This window comes from Equus quagga, chromosome 2, assembly GCF_021613505.1.
Source record: "Equus quagga isolate Etosha38 chromosome 2, UCLA_HA_Equagga_1.0, whole genome shotgun sequence".
Lineage (NCBI taxonomy): Eukaryota > Metazoa > Chordata > Mammalia > Perissodactyla > Equidae > Equus > Equus quagga.
The window spans coordinates 100134301-100152726 of NC_060268.1; the positions used below are offsets into that span (position 1 = coordinate 100134301).

At 43.4% G+C, this 18426-nt stretch overlaps 1 protein-coding gene across 8 annotated transcripts in view; it reads left to right on the forward strand.

Moving 5' to 3' along the window:
• Nucleotides 1-991: 991 nt before the first annotated feature.
• The window catches only part of CCSER2 (coiled-coil serine rich protein 2), a 168498-nt gene continuing 151063 nt past the window's right edge, over nt 992-18426 (forward strand). For all 8 annotated transcript variants that reach the window (XM_046652863.1, XM_046652865.1, XM_046652866.1 and 5 more), the window contains exon 1: nt 992-1152. The gene's annotated coding sequence lies outside the window, so the exon portion shown is untranslated. The remainder of the gene's footprint in view (nt 1153-18426) is intronic.

The window sequence follows — 18426 nt, forward strand, 5'->3', positions numbered from 1 at the left end:
GCGAAACTTGATTCTGCAAATCAGGCATGCCCCTCATCTCAGTCTGGTAATGCCCACTCCCTTCCCTTTGGAGTATCACTGATTTGGTGACACGGAAAAAGTGGCTATTTTTCAAGAAATCCTCCTCAGATGCTAGTTACTGTAGTCAAGCTGTTGCTAAGTGTGGCCCGCAAGGACTTCAGAGAGCAGCTCGCCTATCGCCAGATATGGGCAACTCCAGGGTTTTAGCACCCAGCCGGACCCGGGGGGACTCCACGGGTAACGGCACTCAAGGCAGACCCAGCCATCGAGGAAGGAGGGGGAGATGGCCTGTGGGAGATGGAAGCCCCAAAGGGAAGGACCTGGTTCCTGGCACAGGGAACCCAGGTGGATGTCTCCATGGAGTTGCTCCAAATCTCAGCACTTGGGGGTGCCCTCTCTTTGCCCTCAGCCTCAGCAAGATGCCCTGTTTTGGTGTGGTAGGCGGGATGTGTGGTTCAGGCACGCCCCACAGCACGAGGGCGCAGGGAACAGGGATACACTTGTAGACATCAAATGTTGCAGGTGTCCCATTCACCGAAGGGTGGGAGGGGAGCCCAGGTCAGTCCCAGAACTCGGACCACTCCTCTTTTCGTGGTCAGCAGGTGCAGTTGGCAGGTTTGACCGCGAGCAGCCAAGGTCAGTCCAGGAAGCCGGCCGGCTAGAAGTGGGGGAAGCCGCCAGGCCAGAGTCACGGGCTGGGCGGGGCAAAAACCTGAGTCAGGGGGCAGCGAGGCAAGGTCAGCGGAGGGGGCGGGGCCCGACGCGGGGGCGGGGCCTGGGCGCAGCTGGCGAGAGCGCGGGGGCGGAGCCAGAGGTGGGCTGAGGCCGCGGTCGGGGGGGGGGGGCGGGCCCGGAGGGTGGGGCCTGCCGGCGCAGGGCTCGCGCCTGCGCAGGGGCGGCCGGGGGCGGGGCCGCGCGCGCGCTCTGCGCGGGCCGCGGAGGGCGGAGTCCCGCGGGCGCCGGCGAGGGCGGGGCGCGGCGGCCCCGGAGTCCGGCGCTGCCTCAGGCCGCGGAGGCGATGCTGGCTGCCGCGGGGCCCGAGGGGATGTGACGAGCGGTCCTCGCCTCTCCGGCTGTGCTGGGGCCCGTAGGTCGCTGGGCGACCCGCAGCCGGGCCGCGACCTCCGCACGGTGAGAGCCGGGGTCGGGGAGGGGGCCGGGCCGGCGTCCGGGAGGGGCAGTGCCCGCGGAGCCCGGGCGCGGGGTGCAGGCCGGGGCCCGGGCGCCTGGGGGGCACTGGCGCCCCCAGACCCTTTTCCTGGGGCCAACCCCTGGAGCCCTCTGCGAGCCGCCGAGGCCGGGCGACCCCCGCGCGGCTGTGACCGGCGCGGCCTCAGACCGCCGGGGCTGCAGCATCTCTGGGCGGTCGGCGCTAGGCGGAGATGCCCAGTGGTTTCGGAGCCGGGATGCTGGGGAGGGATGAGCGCCTCTGGTACCCGGGCGCCCTGAATGACGGGGTGTTTTTTTTTTTTCTAATTCCTGGGCCAAAACAAAGACACACCCTAAAGCACATCCTGAGATAAAACTTTGGTGGACCCCAGCGTTGCCATAGGTTCAGATGCTGCTGCTCAACGCCTCGTTAGGCGTCTGCTATTTTTACACGGAGATATCTGTATTTTTTTATGCACTTGTCACAGGAAAAGGAGGACGGTCTCCCTCGAGGAGCCGGCGGTGGCCAGGCTTGAGTTGGAATTTCGATAATTGCAAATTCATCTTTGGAGGCTGCCCAAGCCAGTTCGGCGTGCGGTGCCCAGGCCGGGCCTGCCTTCAGTGATGGGTGGACTCTTCGTGGTCCCAGGTTGGAATGCGGATGTTTCACCCCCATGGGTGAGATAAACTGAGCTTTAGGCTTTTTGGAATAGCCATTGGAAAAGGCCTTCCTTTTCTCCGTTTTTCCTGAGCATTAAAATATCATGGAACCTATTAATTTTGCCCTTTTTGTAAAAAAAAATCATCATCATTTAGACTAGTTTAAGGAGTTTAGTGGTGGCGGCTCTTTAACCAAAAGGAATTTAAGATACTCCTCTCGTGCAAAAGATAGGCACAAAACATGTTTTATCTGTCATCAACATATGATAAGGATGTCAGCATTCCTGAATGTTTGGCCTGGAGTCACTCTTCGTCTCCTGGGACCTTTTTACTGTTTGCCTCTCTTAATTTATTATAGCTCTTTAGTAATTTCTTACTTGGTTTTCTTTCGTGTTCTCAACGACATTGAGTTCAAATAATCTTTAGGTAAAAAACACACACTTTCTTGAACCCTTTGGCTGTAATTCATACTGTTTTATTTCAGTGTCGTGTTAATATGCCATAGTAGGAAACTGCTAGAAGCCATCCTGAGAGCCGGAACGTTCCATTAAGAAAACAAAACATTTTATTCTACCTTTCCACGTCTAGACCTGCTTTCTTTTCCTTGTTGCCTTGACTCAACTCATCTGACTGTTTGGTGGGAGAAGGGGACTTTGGTTCTATGTTTATAAGTCCGTCACTGATTCTGCATAATCTGTATTTGATAAAAGTACGAGTCCTTCGCAGTTTCTGGTATTTGTCTCCGTTTCTAATTTCTTTCTGCCGTTTCGCCTGCCCTCTCCATACAGAGCCTACTTCGAGTTCTGTGAAGATGACTTCTTCCTTTATGGTTTTGCACTGTGCCCTCCATGGAGATTTCTTCTCTGCCTGTAAACAACTTACCCTTCAAGACCTAAGCAGAATATCACCTCTGACCCTTGTCCAGCCGTCTCTCCCCTTGTCTTGACTGATCCAATAGCACATCGTACATTTTGCAGTTAGCGTTCATCAAAATCGTAGTTAATTTTTTTGTATGTCTGTCTGCACTAGACTTCGGGGCTTCTTAAGGGAAGGGACCTTTGCAGCTCTAGCACGTGCTGTGTGTGGCACAGGTACTCTAAAACTATTTATTGAATACATTTTTTTGGAATACTCTCAGTCTTGAGTATAGCTTTCAGAAAGGCAAAATGCGTTAACTACCTCTTTCACCATCAGAATACTTAGCAAAGATGAGTGCACAAGGTACTTTTAAACTTCTAAGAATGAAGTCCGAATTATTGTTGTTGCTGGTTAGGAATAAAACCCCAGTTATGACAGAAGAAACCAATACGTTTTGTGATGCAACAATGAAATGGACATGGCCAGTAAGGGCTGCTGCTGTTTTGATCTTAGCACTTTATTCTGAGGTGAAGTAATTTGCCCATGGTCATGCAGGCAGAAAGGGACAGAGGTGGGATACAGTCCACATCTTTTGTCCAGATCTTTTTACTTTTGCCCCCAGTTTCCTAATTCTAAGTCTTGATAATTGTTATATAGTCTGAGTGGGGGTTTTTGAGAGGCTTGGGCATGTATTGGTAAAGGAGGTCTATTAAATTAATAGAATATTGAACTTGAAAGAATTAACTGTTGGTTTGGTTCAATTTTTTTTTTTTTTTTGAAGAAGATTAGCCCCTGAGCTAACATCTGCCACCAATCCTCCTCTTTTTGCTGCGGGAGACTGGCCCTGAGCTAACATTCGTGCTCATCTTCCTCTACTTTATATGTGGGACGCCTGCCACAGCATGGCTTGCCAATCGGTGCCATGTCCGCACCCGGGATCTGAACCGGCGAACCCCAGGCTGCTGAAGTGGAACGTGCAAACTTAACCTCTGTGCCACTGTGCCGCCTCTGGTTCACCTTTTAAAATTTTACCCATTAAACAACTAAAGCCTGAAGGGGCAAGTAACTTGCTTGAGGTTTCTTAGAGTGGCCGGTATCCCACAGCTCCTGACCTCGTGGTCGTGTATTTGTCGTTACTCCATGGTGCTTTGCAGGGAGAATGAGGAAGTTGCCAGTTTTCAGAGGGAGAGCCAGTTGGCTTGTACATTCTCCCTCCTGCCATGCTTAGCTGCTCAGCTGCCATGCCTAGGGGTTTAGACCCTTGAGTGGCTGAGAAACATGATAATTCATTTGGGGATATAGGAGAAACCTAACCTTCACCAGTCTACTCGGCCAGATAGTTTTCCTTCCGTGTTTGGGGCCCTCTCTCCAGATGCCCCGTGGCTAGTGGCTTCTGCTCACCATATGGAGAGCCCATATCCCAGTTACCGTTTTATGGTAAAATGAGATTTTCCTCTAATAAGGTTACAGCTGGCTAATAGCATGGCTAAAATTACATGTATGGCTAGGCTATATGTGAGAAGAGCCTATTGATTTCTCCTATGTGATAAGTTGTTTGGTAAAAAAACCTGATTTTTGTGGTTTTGCCTCTGAAAAGTCAGTTTTGAAATGTGTACTTACTGTGCTGGGCATGATCAGTTCCAACAGACTTTTTACTTTACAAACAACTTAATGGTCAAAGAAATAAGAAAACTCAAAATGAACTTTGAATTTTTCTTTTCGTTTATTTCTTACTGTATATCCATGATTTTATACTATAATCAAAGCGTGAATATAACGTTTAATATTTACTTTCATGTATGTTTTCTTTCTGCTATAGTTTTTGTACATTTAAGTTGTTATATAGTATTAATAGTGAGTTGTTACTTATTTTTAATAGTTGGACGTCCAAGTTGCTGCCCATTTTGCAAGCAATGCAGTTAACATAGAGCTGTCCTTTGTTTTGCTTCTTTGCCTTCTGGCTAAAGTCCCAGGAGGGGGATTAAAAGGTCAAAGGGTACGAAGGTGGTTGTCACTTGAAAAATATTACTAGGTTTATTTCTGAAAGATTGTATTGATTTAGTCTCCTGTATTTTGGTTGATGAGTTTTATCATACTTTTATAGGCTTTTGTTTTTAAAAGTTTGTTTTTTAAAGATGGGTGTAAAGGCACCTGCTGTCTGACATCACTCTCCAAAATAGAAAAGCAAATGCAGTATTTTTGTAGTTTTATTTCTTCCTTTGAATGAATTGTTTGTCCTTTGCCCATAAATTTACTGGCATCTTCTTGCCAATTTTCATTAGCATTTAACGTCATAAATATATTAGTTTCTTGAAATATGTTTCTGATCTCTTTTATTTTTGTAGGCTTTGCGGTTTTTAGGATTATGAAAATGACTGACTTTAAGAAAAATTTTGTGATTTCATGTTTTGGTTGTGAGGTCAGATAACGAATGTCACTCCACCATCTGATGCACGCTTTTATTTTCTTAAGCATCTACAGTTTGTGTTATTTATATAAATGTATCTCTTTAACAAATTATATGTGCAATGGAGATTGAATTTAATTTCCGTGGATTTTATACTATAGAGAATCACGTTCTTATAAATACCTAAGTGAGTTTCCATTGGTAAGCTGTTGGCTTTTTTCTTCCTGAACTTGAATGGGAAGCAAAACAAAACAAAAATAACCTAATTGTCTTTTTATAAATGGGTACTTGCTTTTAATAAACTATGGTAAATTTAGATGAACCAAAATTTTCACGAAAGCAGTATGTTGGATAATTGAAGTTTTTGTTGATTCAGGATTGACCAGAAGCTCCTTTCTGATTTAACCCTTATTGTTAATCATTCTAAAATATATGAAAGTAAAGCTTTGGTAGTCTGCTGCCTTTGGGAGCGAGGCATTCTATACAGATGCACTATCTCAGGGCAGTAGTTAACACTGATTGCTGAGCGCCGTGCGTGCTGGTCCTTGGCAGGGAGTTTTTTCTTTTCTTTTTTTGAGGAAGATTAGCCCTGAGCTAACTGTTGCCACTCTTCCTCTTTTTTGCTGAGGAAGACTGGCCCTGAGCTAACATCCATACCCATCTTCCTCTGCTTTATATGTGGGACGCCTACCGCAGCATGGCGTGACAAGTGGTGCCATGTCCGCACCCGGGATCTGAACCGGCGAACCCCTGGCTGCCGAGAAGTGAAATGTGCACACTTAACCACTGTGCCACCGGGCCGGCCCCAGGGAATTTTTTCTTAATTCTCATAAAGCACTAGGAGGTCGGTTCTTTTCGTACCCTCATCAAATGAGAAAAGTTAGAGAGGTAAAGTGACCTACTGAAGGTAACCCAGCTTGTAAGCAGTGGAACTGGAGTACGATCTGCCTGTTGTTGAAAGGCTCTATTTGAAAAGTGTATTGTATTATCTTATTTTCTGTGCTAAGGATTTGAACGTTATCTCTTAGGCATTGGAAAGATATTAGATGTTTCAAAGCAGGGGAATAATATGGTAGGTTATGTCTGTTAGGGAGACGGCTGATGTGGCAGTGTGGAAATATATTGAATTGTGTTTCTGATAGGAAGTGGTTGAAGTAGGTCACGAGAAGCGAAGCCTGAACTGCACGGTGGCTTAGGAGATGAGGGGATATTGAGGAAAGAGACTGTGACTTAGTAACTGACTTGCCAGAGAGTGGGAAGCTGGAGTGCTGATTAGGAAGGTACTGAGTGGGGTAATGACAGATGAATGTGCGCTCACAGCACTTCGTTATATTTCTTTCATAGCATTGACTTGGATGTATTGTACCTAATCTGGTGACACATCTAGCTCCTCCACTGGATTATGTGCTTGTCAAGGACAGGGACTGAGTAGAAGACATGAGCTAATTCAGGGTGAGCTAATACAGGAAGAGGGCAAGAGACTGAACCTGGGGTAGGAAACACCAAATCGTCAAGATCAAAGAGTGGATGGAGGAGGAGGAGCTCTAGAAAGTGACAGCTGTTAGGGAGGAGGGGGGAGAGCCATCAGTGCCCAATGTGGGGGAGGAGAGTTAAGGAGAGGGAGGTATATTAGCACGGAAGTAAACACAGAATGCCGCCTCAGGCTACACACAGTTCTGGTTGCTGTCCCTAATATGATATGCTGATAACCAGTGGCTGTAGAGAGCTACGTTGTCTTTCCTCTCTTCCTGGCTTTCTTCTTCCTCATACCTTGCTCAGAGTGTCCTGCCTCTTTTAGCTTCTAACATCTGCTTGCCCCAGGTGCTGATGCTGGGGCGTGACTCGGCCTGCTTGAGAGCAACCAATCAGAACTCTCCTTTCTTTTTAAGTGAATTGACCAATCAGAGTATGTTAGGTATAACCTCTGAGTTTTCAGCTCTTCTCTGCTGAGTTGATTGCTTTTGAATGACCCCAGAGTTGTCTCTGTGACTTTCAAGACTTGCAGTTGGTTATTTTGAGATTTGGAGCCATTGGGAAGCCAGAGGGTTCTTAAAGGCTGTATCCGTGAAAACTGAAGTTTCTCACCTGTTTACTCTTCCGTGTTGATCAGTAGATTAATTTGAATATAGTTGGATCATCTTTGAAGACTGTTGATCTTAAAAATGCCCCAGGACCATCATTGCAAATAATTAAGATTCTTAGTTCTGTTCTCTTTGTACAGTTCTATAGCTATCTAAGGTGTGTGGGCTTGTTTTAAATTTCTTTGGTCGGTTCCTAACTTACTTCATATGTCTGTTTTTCAAAGAGTCACTTAGAAAAGGAGTTTGTGCTTGATTTGTTTTGCTGCCATTTGCTTCAGAGCATTCTTACCCTTCACTCTCTCCCTTCTCCTTCTGAGTTTTCATCTGCCCAGTTTCTGTTTTTGGTGAGTACAATGAGAAGGGAAAAAGAAAAAACCTATGGGTTATTACGTCTTTCTTCCTTCCCTTTCTGTGGTTGTTACCGTCCTCCTCTCCCCAATCAGTGCTCCCAGCTGTCCGATTTGGCGTGGCTTCCTGCCCCATATCTGCAGTTCTATGTGTGGGGATGGGAGAAGCAAGACAGCTCTTTAGCTGAGGATTGCTGGAGATCTAAGGGCTTTGGTCCTTCTGTAATCTCTGTTTTGGTGTCTGGTATTGAAAAGCCCAGGTGACCTGTTACATCTTAGCAAAGGCTTTCTATTCCCTTGCAATCTACCTCTCTTTAAAATGCAGAAAATAAAATCAGGTCCTGTTTCTTGGAATTCGTTCTCCCTCTCTCTCTGTCTGTCTCTCTCATGCCTCCCCCCATACCAAGATATCACAATCTTTGATGACTGAGCCCCTAGTGAATACACTGGGGAAAACACAGATAGGCAGACACCAGAAGGTACTTTGAATTGTTGTTGTCATCGTGTTAATGATATTTAATTGCAGCCTGAGTGCTTTGGGGAAATTTGAGAGCTTTCTCTGACCATTATGTCTTGGCAGCCAGTGTTCGGATTGGGAGTTAGGATTTTCTCGGAAGACCATAGCTTAGAAAAGCAGGAACATCACAGCTCTTTGAGTGTGCAGAATGGGTCTTGTGATATTTTGGTTCGAGTTGGCAGGCCAGCTTACAGGAAATATACCCAGCTGGTTTTTCTTTGCAGGGAGTGGGGAGGCTATGATGGCCATTTTCTTTTTTTCTTATTCTTCCTTTTATTTTTATTTTAAAAATTTTTCTCAAGTTTGTTTTCTTCATTTTAGCTTAGTCTGGACTTGTCAACCCTTATTTGTTATTGGCATCAGCCAGAGTTGTAGACTTGGCTCGCGTTGTGGCCACACTTATGGTGCACATTTTTCCAGGCCTTGAGAAGTTCTCCACCATGACTTCCTTCAGCCCAGGCTTTGAGACCAGATCCTGAGTCTGGATCATCTTCCTTCATGCCGTGCATCCTACCAAGAGATACCTGCTGGGCACTTGCTAGTCCTGATGCAGTGAAGAAACACATTTTCTGCCCTGGTAGAACTTAGAATGTACGTTCTAATGACAAGATACGGAAAATGAACAGGTATATATGTAATGTGTCACCTGTTATAGTGCTGTGGAGAAAACAAAGCAGAATAAAGTGGAAAGAGTGTGTGAGGGGGCTGTTGCTGTTTTCTATGAGGTGCTTAGAGGAGGCTGAAATGATGAGTTAGATGTGGAAGAAGAGGTGCTGCGATCTAGTCTGCGCAGATGTTGGGGGAGCATTTGAAGAGGATGGAGCAAGAGTGCAGGTGTCTTGTGGCTGAAGCGTGTTTGACCTGTTTGGGGAATGGCAAGTAGTTCTGTGGAAGCACTGAGGGGAATGAGTGGTGGAAGGCGAGGTGGGGGCCGTGGGGGTATGAGAGAGGTGTGCATGATAGATCGGATATGGCCTTGGAGGCCAGTGGGACTTTGGCTTTTACTCTGAAGGTGGGAAGACCACTGAAGGGTTTTGACTTGTTTTAAATAGATCTCTCGACTGCTGTGTGGAGGTGTCAGAGGCGGGGCATAATGAGACCACTGAGCAGGCTCCAGCAACAATCCGGGGGTGGAGATGGTGGGGATTTTGGACAGGGGTTAGGAGGGAGAAGAGCTCACATTCTGTACACATTTTGAAGGCAGAGCCAATAGAATGTGATGGTGGATTGGATGCGGGCTGAGTTTTGGCCTGAACAGCTGGCATAATGGAGTTGCTGTTTACTGAGGTAGGAGAGGCAGGTTTTAGGGGGAAATAATGAGTTCAGTTTTGGACATGTTAAGTTAGCAATCCAAGTGGAGATATTTTCTGGACAGCTGGATATATACATGAGTCTGTGCTTCAGGGCAGAGTTGTGGGCTGGAGATATAAATTTCCAGTCCTTGGCATAGAGACAGTATTTGATACCATGAGAACTGATTAAGATAATCTAGAGAGTGAGTGTGGCCAGAGAAGAAGCCGTTCAAAGACTTTGCCTTCGGGTCCTGTAATGTTTACAGAGAGGAGGGGGGGCCAGGGAGTGGGAAAGGCAGAGGGAGAGTTAGAGCCAGCAAAGGAGACTAAGAAGCCCCCCATGAAGAAGGAGGAGAACTAAATGAATGGTGTCCCTGAAGCCCAGTGAAATGTGTTAAGGAGGGAGTGAGTGATAGCTGTGTCAGCTGCTACTGGATGGAACACTAAGATGTGACTGTTGGATGTATGTGAAAATCATCGGTGACCTTAACAGGTTGTTCCTGGTGGAGTGTGGGGATGAAAACTGGTGGGAGTGGGTCTAAGAGAGCACTGTAGGAGAGGAACTGGAGGCAGCCACTTCTTTCAAGGAGTTTGCTATAAGTTAAAGTTGAGAAAAACAGAATGATAGCTGGAGAGGATGTAGAGTCAAGGAAGTTTTATTTTTTTAAAGATGAATACTTTCCTGGTATCTTTGTATAAATACCAAGTATTTCTAGCTGATGGAATGATCCATTCGAGAGAAAGAAAAAAAATGACGGGAGCCATTTGTTTGAAAAATAAATGAAATTGATTTTATCTTAATCTGTGAACCCAGGGTGTGTCATTGTCATATATGTGTCTATGTGTTGACCTGTTTCTTTCAAATGAAGACACTGGCTGGTGGGGAAAGGCGTTAAAGAACATCCCCTCCCTCCAATTTGGTGAATTTTTATCAATTCAAAACTGTAGTTTTTATATGTGGGCAACAGAATTTTTTTATGAATCAATAGGAAGTGGGTTAAATGGTCTTTTTTTGCTAGTCAGTCTTTCTCTGGTAGCTTCTCTCTGTTATCATGCTCGGCAGTTTTGCACAGTGCTTGCCCTCTGGTAGGTTCTAAATTTTGATTTGGTAATCTCTGTCCGATACGGTACTTTTAGTATGAAGTTACCTTTGTAAAAAAGAAAAAAAAATTTTTTTTAGTTAAAAAAATACTTGTATAAATGAAGTACTTTTAAGGGGAAAATTTAATGACCACTCTTTTTCCTTTTTTTAAAATGTACCTGACGGTGCTTTTACCGTAACTGCTTCTGATTATTGAGTTGATGTCTGAGGCGAGTTCAGAAACTTGTGTTGAAAGCCCGTATTACGGTTACAGCACTTTGTGTGCCTCTTTCTGTGGTTCATTTATGTTTGAATAAGTAGTTGTCAGTGTGCAGTGCTGGAGCATTATTGCACTCGCTTCTTAATCCTCCTCACTGGTCTTCCTCCAGATTTGGTCCATGCTGCTGACTTGGATTTCTGAAACACAGATGTGAGCAGGTCCTGTTATTGCTTAAAAATCTTCTGTGGCTCGCTGTTGTCTGTGGAAGTCAATTCGTCCTCTTTTCTGCTTCTTGCCCACCTCCTCCTTGGACTTGCGCCCTGCTTTAGGGCATCGGGAGTGCTCCCTCGCGGCTTCTGATGCGCATCTGATGTTTCTTCCCACAGGACTGCAGGGTAATGATCAAATTTGTTATCAGTGTGCAGAAAGTTCTCTGTGAGCTGTGGCCCTCATCTTCTGTCGTGGTTCCATGAAGATGAGAAACTCTTTGACATCTCTATGCTTTTGCACATACTATTCCTTTTTTCCAGAATACCATTTAGCTTCTTAGCTATCTTATTAAATGGCATCATCTTTTTAAAAGCCCAGTATAGATGTCTACTCTTCCAGGAGAGCTTCTAGGCATATTTTCATCCTGCCTCATCTAGTTGTCCTGCATTATATTCTCTGTTCCCGGTGTTCCTCTGACATTTTGCAGTTATTTTGTTGTAGTATTTGCTGTATTTTACTCTGTTTGCTTTTGTGTTTAGTCCCCTTTGCCCCAACATAAACTTATAGTCTCTCAATAAATTTTTGTTGAATGAATGAATGAGTAAAGCAAATAATTATTCAAGATTGACCCAATATTTCCTTTTTTTAGAAGATTGGCAACTGAGCTAACAACTGTTGCCAATCTTTTTTTTTTTTCCTTCTTCTTCTCCCCAAAGCCCCCCAGTACATAGTTGTATATTCTAGTTGTGAGTGCCTCTGTTTCTCCTATTTGGGACGCCACCTCAGCATGGCCTGATGAGCAGTGCCATGTCCGTGCCCAGGATCTGAACCGGCGAAACCCTGGGCCGCCGAAGCAGAGTGTGTGAACTTAACCACTCGGCCACGGGGCCAGCCGCCCAACGTTGACCCAATTTTGATAGAGCCATTTGGTTGGGGTTTCACATCAATTTAATTTGTACAGACTATACAAATGAGCCATTCAGATACATTCTTAAAGACAGAGTCATACCTCAAAGTGTCTTAGAAATTAATACTCCATTAAATATTTCTTATGAGCAAATAATGAGATTTCTTGCGGATTTCATTGTATGTCTCAAATCTTTGTTTTTGTCTGAATAACTGGATATTTTTTTCCATTGTAATCTCAATTTTTCTCTCTGACATTTTCATTTGGATGTTGTCCTTAGATACTCTCCACCCCGAACACGTCTTAAACTTATTCCCTAAACTTGATCTGACTTCTCCCTTCGTGTTTTCTGCATCAGTGTCTTGTAAGTCACTTAGGTTTCTCTGAAGTATCTTTAGTCTCAGTTCCATGTCTTATCGTTACTGAGTTCTATAATAATTCAACAAGCATTTTTTGGCCACTTGTGGTGTTCCTGATTTGTTAGTGCTAGTGATGAGAAGCCAAAGAGGAGAGGGTCTCAGTCCACAACTGATTATGATACAGTGTGATGAGTATAATAATATAGTAATAGTGGAATGTTTAGGGCACTCTGGGAGTAGCAAATATCTCTCTTTCATGTATCCCTTAATTCTTACTTTGGCTACTGCCAGCCTCTTTCAGGCCCGCATTGTTATGTTTAGATAATTTTAAGACTGTTTAATAGCTTGTCCTACCTTAACTCTCTTGTCATTCCAGTTCATCATGGATGCTGTCACCAGAGTAGTTGCCTTAAAAAGGAAAAAAAACGTGTTTTTTTTCTTCCTGCTCACAGATTAAATTCCAAAATAGAATAAAACTGGACTTCAAAGCCTTTGGCCCAGACTTCCTTTCTTGTCTTCTGCTACTTGAACCTTCCATTCCAGCAAAACACTTCTACATTCTGTTCCAAACACACTTCACACTTTTCCTTTTTCGCCTTGTTGGTTTGAGCCACTGCCCCTCCCAGCAGTGTTTTTGCTCTTGCTTCCTCTGCTTCCTGAAGTTGTATGTATCCTTGGATGTGGTTCCTAATTACTAAATCCAGTGTGAACCTTTTAGGTGATGATGCCCATGTTCTTAACACCTTCTCTTCCTGCCTTCATGACATCACTTGCTCCTGTTTCTCCTTCTTACCTACTCTTTCTCAGCTGTCTTTACCCACTCCTCTCCCTTAATGTTCATGTTTCCTGGAGTTTCATGCGTACCTCTATTTTCCTCATTCTGTCATGCTTTCTTGAACACATACTGTTTTCATTGTCTCCTTTCTGTGTTCATTTCTCAGCCCAGTTTCTCTCTTGAGCACTCCAGTCCTTAGCTTTGCTTCCTAGAATGCCCACCTGATTGTCGAGCAGAAAGCCTGAAACTTAAAACGTCAAAAATTAAGTCCATGGTCTTCTCTAGACCCATGTATTCACCTCATTTTCCTTTCTTGGTTATGATGCTGCCAGTCACTCAGTAACCCAAGTTATAAACCTGGGATCATCTTGACTTCTGTTCTCTTATCCCTCATTTTCCGTTAGCTGTCAAATCCTTCCAAAGGAGCTGTCCCCTCTCCATTCCCTTTACTGTTTCCTGTTGCAGGGCTCTGATATCCTGAGTGGGTCATTGTCCAGTGCCCTTTAAAGTAAGTCTTCTGCCTGGTCCCGGATATTCTCTGGGAAATGCGTGTTGGTTGTATCCTGTAGGAATGCCAAAGGCAGAATAGTTTTGGGTCTGCCCTAGAATAGTGCTTGAAGCCTAGACTAATCCTTGTGCGTCCGGTAAAGGTCAGTTTCCTCAATATCTCTGTTAGATGACATTGTTAGGAAATAATTTATACTTTTTACAAGAAATTTTCTTAAGGATTAAGAATAGGATCTGTAAGGATTTGAGGGGAAGAAAAAAAAAACAAGGAAAGATATATGGAAACAGATTTCTGGTTGGGCTCAGTGCCAGAAATGCTCTTATAGGACATTTTCTTAATGAGCTAGAAAAGAGATTAAAAGTTTGAAATAACTCTTGGTACTTTGTGTCCAAATGCCAGTTAGAGAGCAGTTAACTACAGGAAGGTCTTGAGACTGAATAGACAAAAAGGAGAGCTTGAGTGTGGGGAATTGTAAGTTAATACGTTTGAGTAGTACTTTGAAGAGATGCTGTTTAACTGTCAGTTAATCCCCAGGAGAGACGCCTGATATTGTTGCGTGTTCCTGGAAGATGCTGGCCTGATGTGCTAATGCTACAGATGTGGTAACATAATCTCTGTTACCGCTACGTCATCTAATATGTTTCCTAAGCACAAGTTGTTTAGTATTGAATCATTATTTTCTGAACCCAGATATAGAAGACCTCTTGAGTTTCTTGAATTTTTTCTTGGTTTGCTAACAGTATATTTTGGGTAGAATTTGTCTTGCTTGTAACGTTTAAAAAAATCCAAATTTGCAGAAAAGAATACTTTAAAGCTTGAGTCCCTTATATTCTGAATGATGTAGCACATATTTCAAATTAATTGTATTTTATATATTGTGAAATTTTGCAAAACTATTACGTGCGTTTTTATTCGCTTTTGCTGCTGTTATACTGTTGATCTTTATTTTCTGATGAATTTAGGGTTTATGAGGCTGGTTCTGGAGTCTCACTCGGAAGTTACCTTGAAAATATATTTAAGCATTCTGCACTGCAGCGTTTTGAGAGTGAGACTAGGGTGTGTGTATTGTTTTGGTTTATATTGTTTTACCCAGGAGTTCCGTGGTGGAGGAAGTGAGAAAGAAAGGAAAAAGCTTCAGAGAGAGTTCCTGTGTTGGACCGAGGTAGGTGAGTGGTGTTTTGAGCTGAGGGAGCAGTGTGCTCTGGCAGGGAGTCCTGACAGGTCATGGTATGGTCACAGTCCTTGGGTGGTTTGGTGCGAGTGGAAGGCAGGGTTTGTTGGGCAGTAGTGGGAGAGAGCAGCTGCAAAGGAATCCCAGAGCCAGGTTCTGAAGGCCTTTGTAATCTTACCTGCATTCATGCACTGTCTGTGTGTCTACAGACAGATTATGTGATTTCTCCAGGTTTCAGTTTCTCTAAATCTGCAAAATGAGAATAATAAAAATATCTGCATTGTAGGATTGTTGTGAGATTTAAAAGAGATAATTCAGGTCCCTGGCACACAGGTGCTCAGTAGGTATCAGCTCTGCTGTTCGTACTGATTTAAGGCATTTGTTCTTTGGAGAGCCACTGAGGGTTTTAAATTGAAGAGTGACGTGATCAGATTTACAATTTTGAATCTTAGCTCTGGGAAAAGTATAAAGGATGGATTGGAGGGGAAGAAACTGAAGGTAGGGAATTAATGAAACCTATGCTGGAATACTGGCTAGAGATGGTAAGATTATAGATTAAGAAATAAGGTGGTGTTAGAGAAGTCAGGATGGATTTGAGAATTATTACAAATTGACATGTGCGTTGTATTCTGTGAGTTGGGGAGATCTAAAGGGAACTAGGGGAATGGACAGCAAGGATGTAGACAGAATACCCAGCTGAGTAGGAAGTGTTGTCTTCTCCTCTTGGTAATAGGAGAGGGCAGAAGAGGGTGGTTAGAGGCACCTGGTCACCATTGCCTAGGATCTGATGGCTGAGCTGGGCTGTCCGCTGTTCCCCAGATGGGGCTGGAGCATTTGGGCAACTCTAGATAAGTCCAGAGCAGTGACTTGGGCAGCACGGATAGTGTGCCAAGTGTCAGAAAGGTCTCGTGAGTGCAGGAGAGACGCGACATAAAGCACAAGTAGACCCAAGCCGGACCAGGCATGAAACAGGAGGAAGTAGTTCGTAAGGGGCTGGAAGGACAAACTGACAGTGTTGCACTGTGTTTGGATTTGAATCTCTGGGTTCTGCCCTTTCTGAGTGCTAAAAGAGGATCAGGCCTACTAGGGACTCACCGAAGTTTTGTTAATTTACAGGCTCAGAAGTATCCTTTAAGCATCTGGTATTTTAACATTTGATAGTGGACATTGGGAAGTGTTACCACATAGTCATTTTGGGTACAGGTGCATTTCTACTTTATAGTTTTGTTTTTGGAGTACTTAGTTTATGTATATTCTCATTTAATCACAATCTGTTTGGTAAGTTTAATTGTTGCATTTGAAAAATTGCCTTTCACAGTGAAATGATTAGTTTTTAATTTGTTTAATAAGTTGAGTATTACCTTACATAATTTTACTTAAAGATTCTTTGATAGTAGGGAACAAATTTCTGTCTAGAATGTTATGACGTGTATGTTCTTGTCACTAAAGTATTCCTTGCATTGTACTGACCAATTGCTAATACAGATTAAACATAAATGTACTTTGATTTTAGGGTGTGGTTGATACTCAGGCCTCAGCCTAAGGTATCCTTTTACTTTCTGTCAATCATATTTAATAAAATTGTAATTATTTCTGTTATTGAAGCAAACAAGATTGTGGTATTGTGCATAATTTTACTGGCATTTGAGTTCTTTGTCAGCAACCCCTAGACATTATTTCTCCTTTGCTATGGAATTAGAAGAAGACTCTTTCTACGTATTGCCATGTACAAGGCCAAAAAAAATACTGTTTAGTAGAACGGCAGTTGTAACACATTTAGGTTTTTCAGTAACCTTTATTTCTTCACTCAATAGGTTTTATTGAGTATTTTTTCTACATATTATCATAGTCTTTAGGAATTAAAAAAACCCAGATATGTTGTAGTCCTTGTTCTCAAGAAGCTCCCCATGTAGTAGAGAAAGTAGAACACATGTAGACATGATTTTGAAAATAAAATAGTATGATAATTGCTATACATGGAGAGAGATGGGCGCGTACAGGAGGAGCACTTAATTCAGGTGGATGTCACATGAACATGCTCATTCTACAGTGAGATTTATTGCTATATGTTATGTGAGAAGAGAAAATGCAAACCTGGGGAGCTGTCATCTAGCAGCCTGATAGATCAGGACATTGGACAGAGTACATTCCAGAGAACAGAGGTGTAGACCTTGTACTTCACAGGAGATTGCACATTGCAAGTAGCCTGCTGTTACAGTCCTCACCTCTTGTCAGGCCATCTCTTTTTGGAGCTGTTTATAAGCTTCTTGTTTCCCTGATGGGTATACTACTCTGGGTAATGGAAAAGACAAGATGGCTGGTTGGGGGGAAATAGTTATGGGAGGGGTTGAAAAAAATTGGAATTATTTAGCATGAATAAGAGAAGTCTAGAACTGACTGCTTTATATATATATATATATATTTTTTTTTTTAATTTGGAAATAATTTCATACTCAGAGAAAGGTGTAAGAGTAAGAATTCTACAAAGAATGTCCAAATAGTCTTTAGCCAGATTCACCTTTTTCTAATATTTTATGCCGTTGGTTTATCATTTGCTCTCTCACATATATACATATATATTTATGTGTACACATGTCTAATACATATATGTAGTCTCTCATACACACATGCACACACACGTGCACCAAGCATTTGAGAGTAAGTTGCATACATCATGACACTTGACTCATAAATATTTCCACATGTATTTCCTAAGAAGAGGGATTTTTTTTTAACATAATCACTGTATAGTTATGGACTTCACTAAATTTAACATTGATACAATGATTTAATCTACCTTTTGTGTTCCATTTTTTTTTTCAGTTGACCAAGTCTCCTTTACAGCATTTCCCTCCTCTTTCTATAGGATGCTTTTTAAAGAGCAGAGAATGAATCGTGAGAAAGTTTTGGTAGAAATTTTGTACTAAGGCTCTAAAGAAAATCATGGAGATTTAAAGTTGGATTCCACTTTTACTCCCCGTGTGTCTCTCCCCCAGTCTTTGCATCTGAGAAAGTGGCAGCCCCATTCGATTAGTTGTTCAGGCCAGAAACCTTAGAGTCCTCCTTGATTTCTGTCCTTCCCTTTTCCCGCATCCCTGCGTTTAACCCGCCACCGAGTGCTGCAGCTCCTCTCTTGTCCACACATCTTGATCTCTTCTGTTCCTTTCTGTCCATCTGCCTCAACCCCTAGACCGTTGTCATTTCTCATCTGGACTCCTTCCTACCTAGCTTCTCAACTGTTTTCCCTGCTTCCATGATTTCTCCCTTCCAGTTCATTCTCCACATAACAGCCAGAATGATCTTTTAGGAATGAAAATCAGATCATGTCACTCTCCAGCTTCTAACCATCAGTGGCTTTCCATTGCACCAGAGTGCTCTTTGCATTGCAAGCTGCTCTTTCTTTAGGTCACAACTTAAATATTCCCCCTCTGAGATGCCTTCCTTGATGCCCAGGATGCTATCTTCTCCTAGAGCATTTCATTGTTTTCCTTGTGATTCATAATTATTTGCTTGCGTGTGTGTTTTTTTAAAATTTCCTTTTCTGTCTCCTACACTAGACTGTAATTGCAAGAACCGTAGGGGCCACGTCTGTTCTGTCAACATTTGTATAGCTAGCACCTAGCACATTGCCAGGATCATGGCAGGTGATTGATAAATATTTGAAGAACACTATGTAGAAAAAGGAAACCTGAGAGGTTGTCTGGTGCTCCTGCCCCCCAGCAGGAGAGTCTGCACTGCCTCTGGCACGTGGTTATCCAGCCTGTTTTTGGGGTGCTTTCAGAGGTGGACAGCTTAGTGTTTTCTCTGGTAGCCTCTTACCCTGTTGAGTAATTCTGAGAGTTTGAAAGATTTTCCTTATTTTG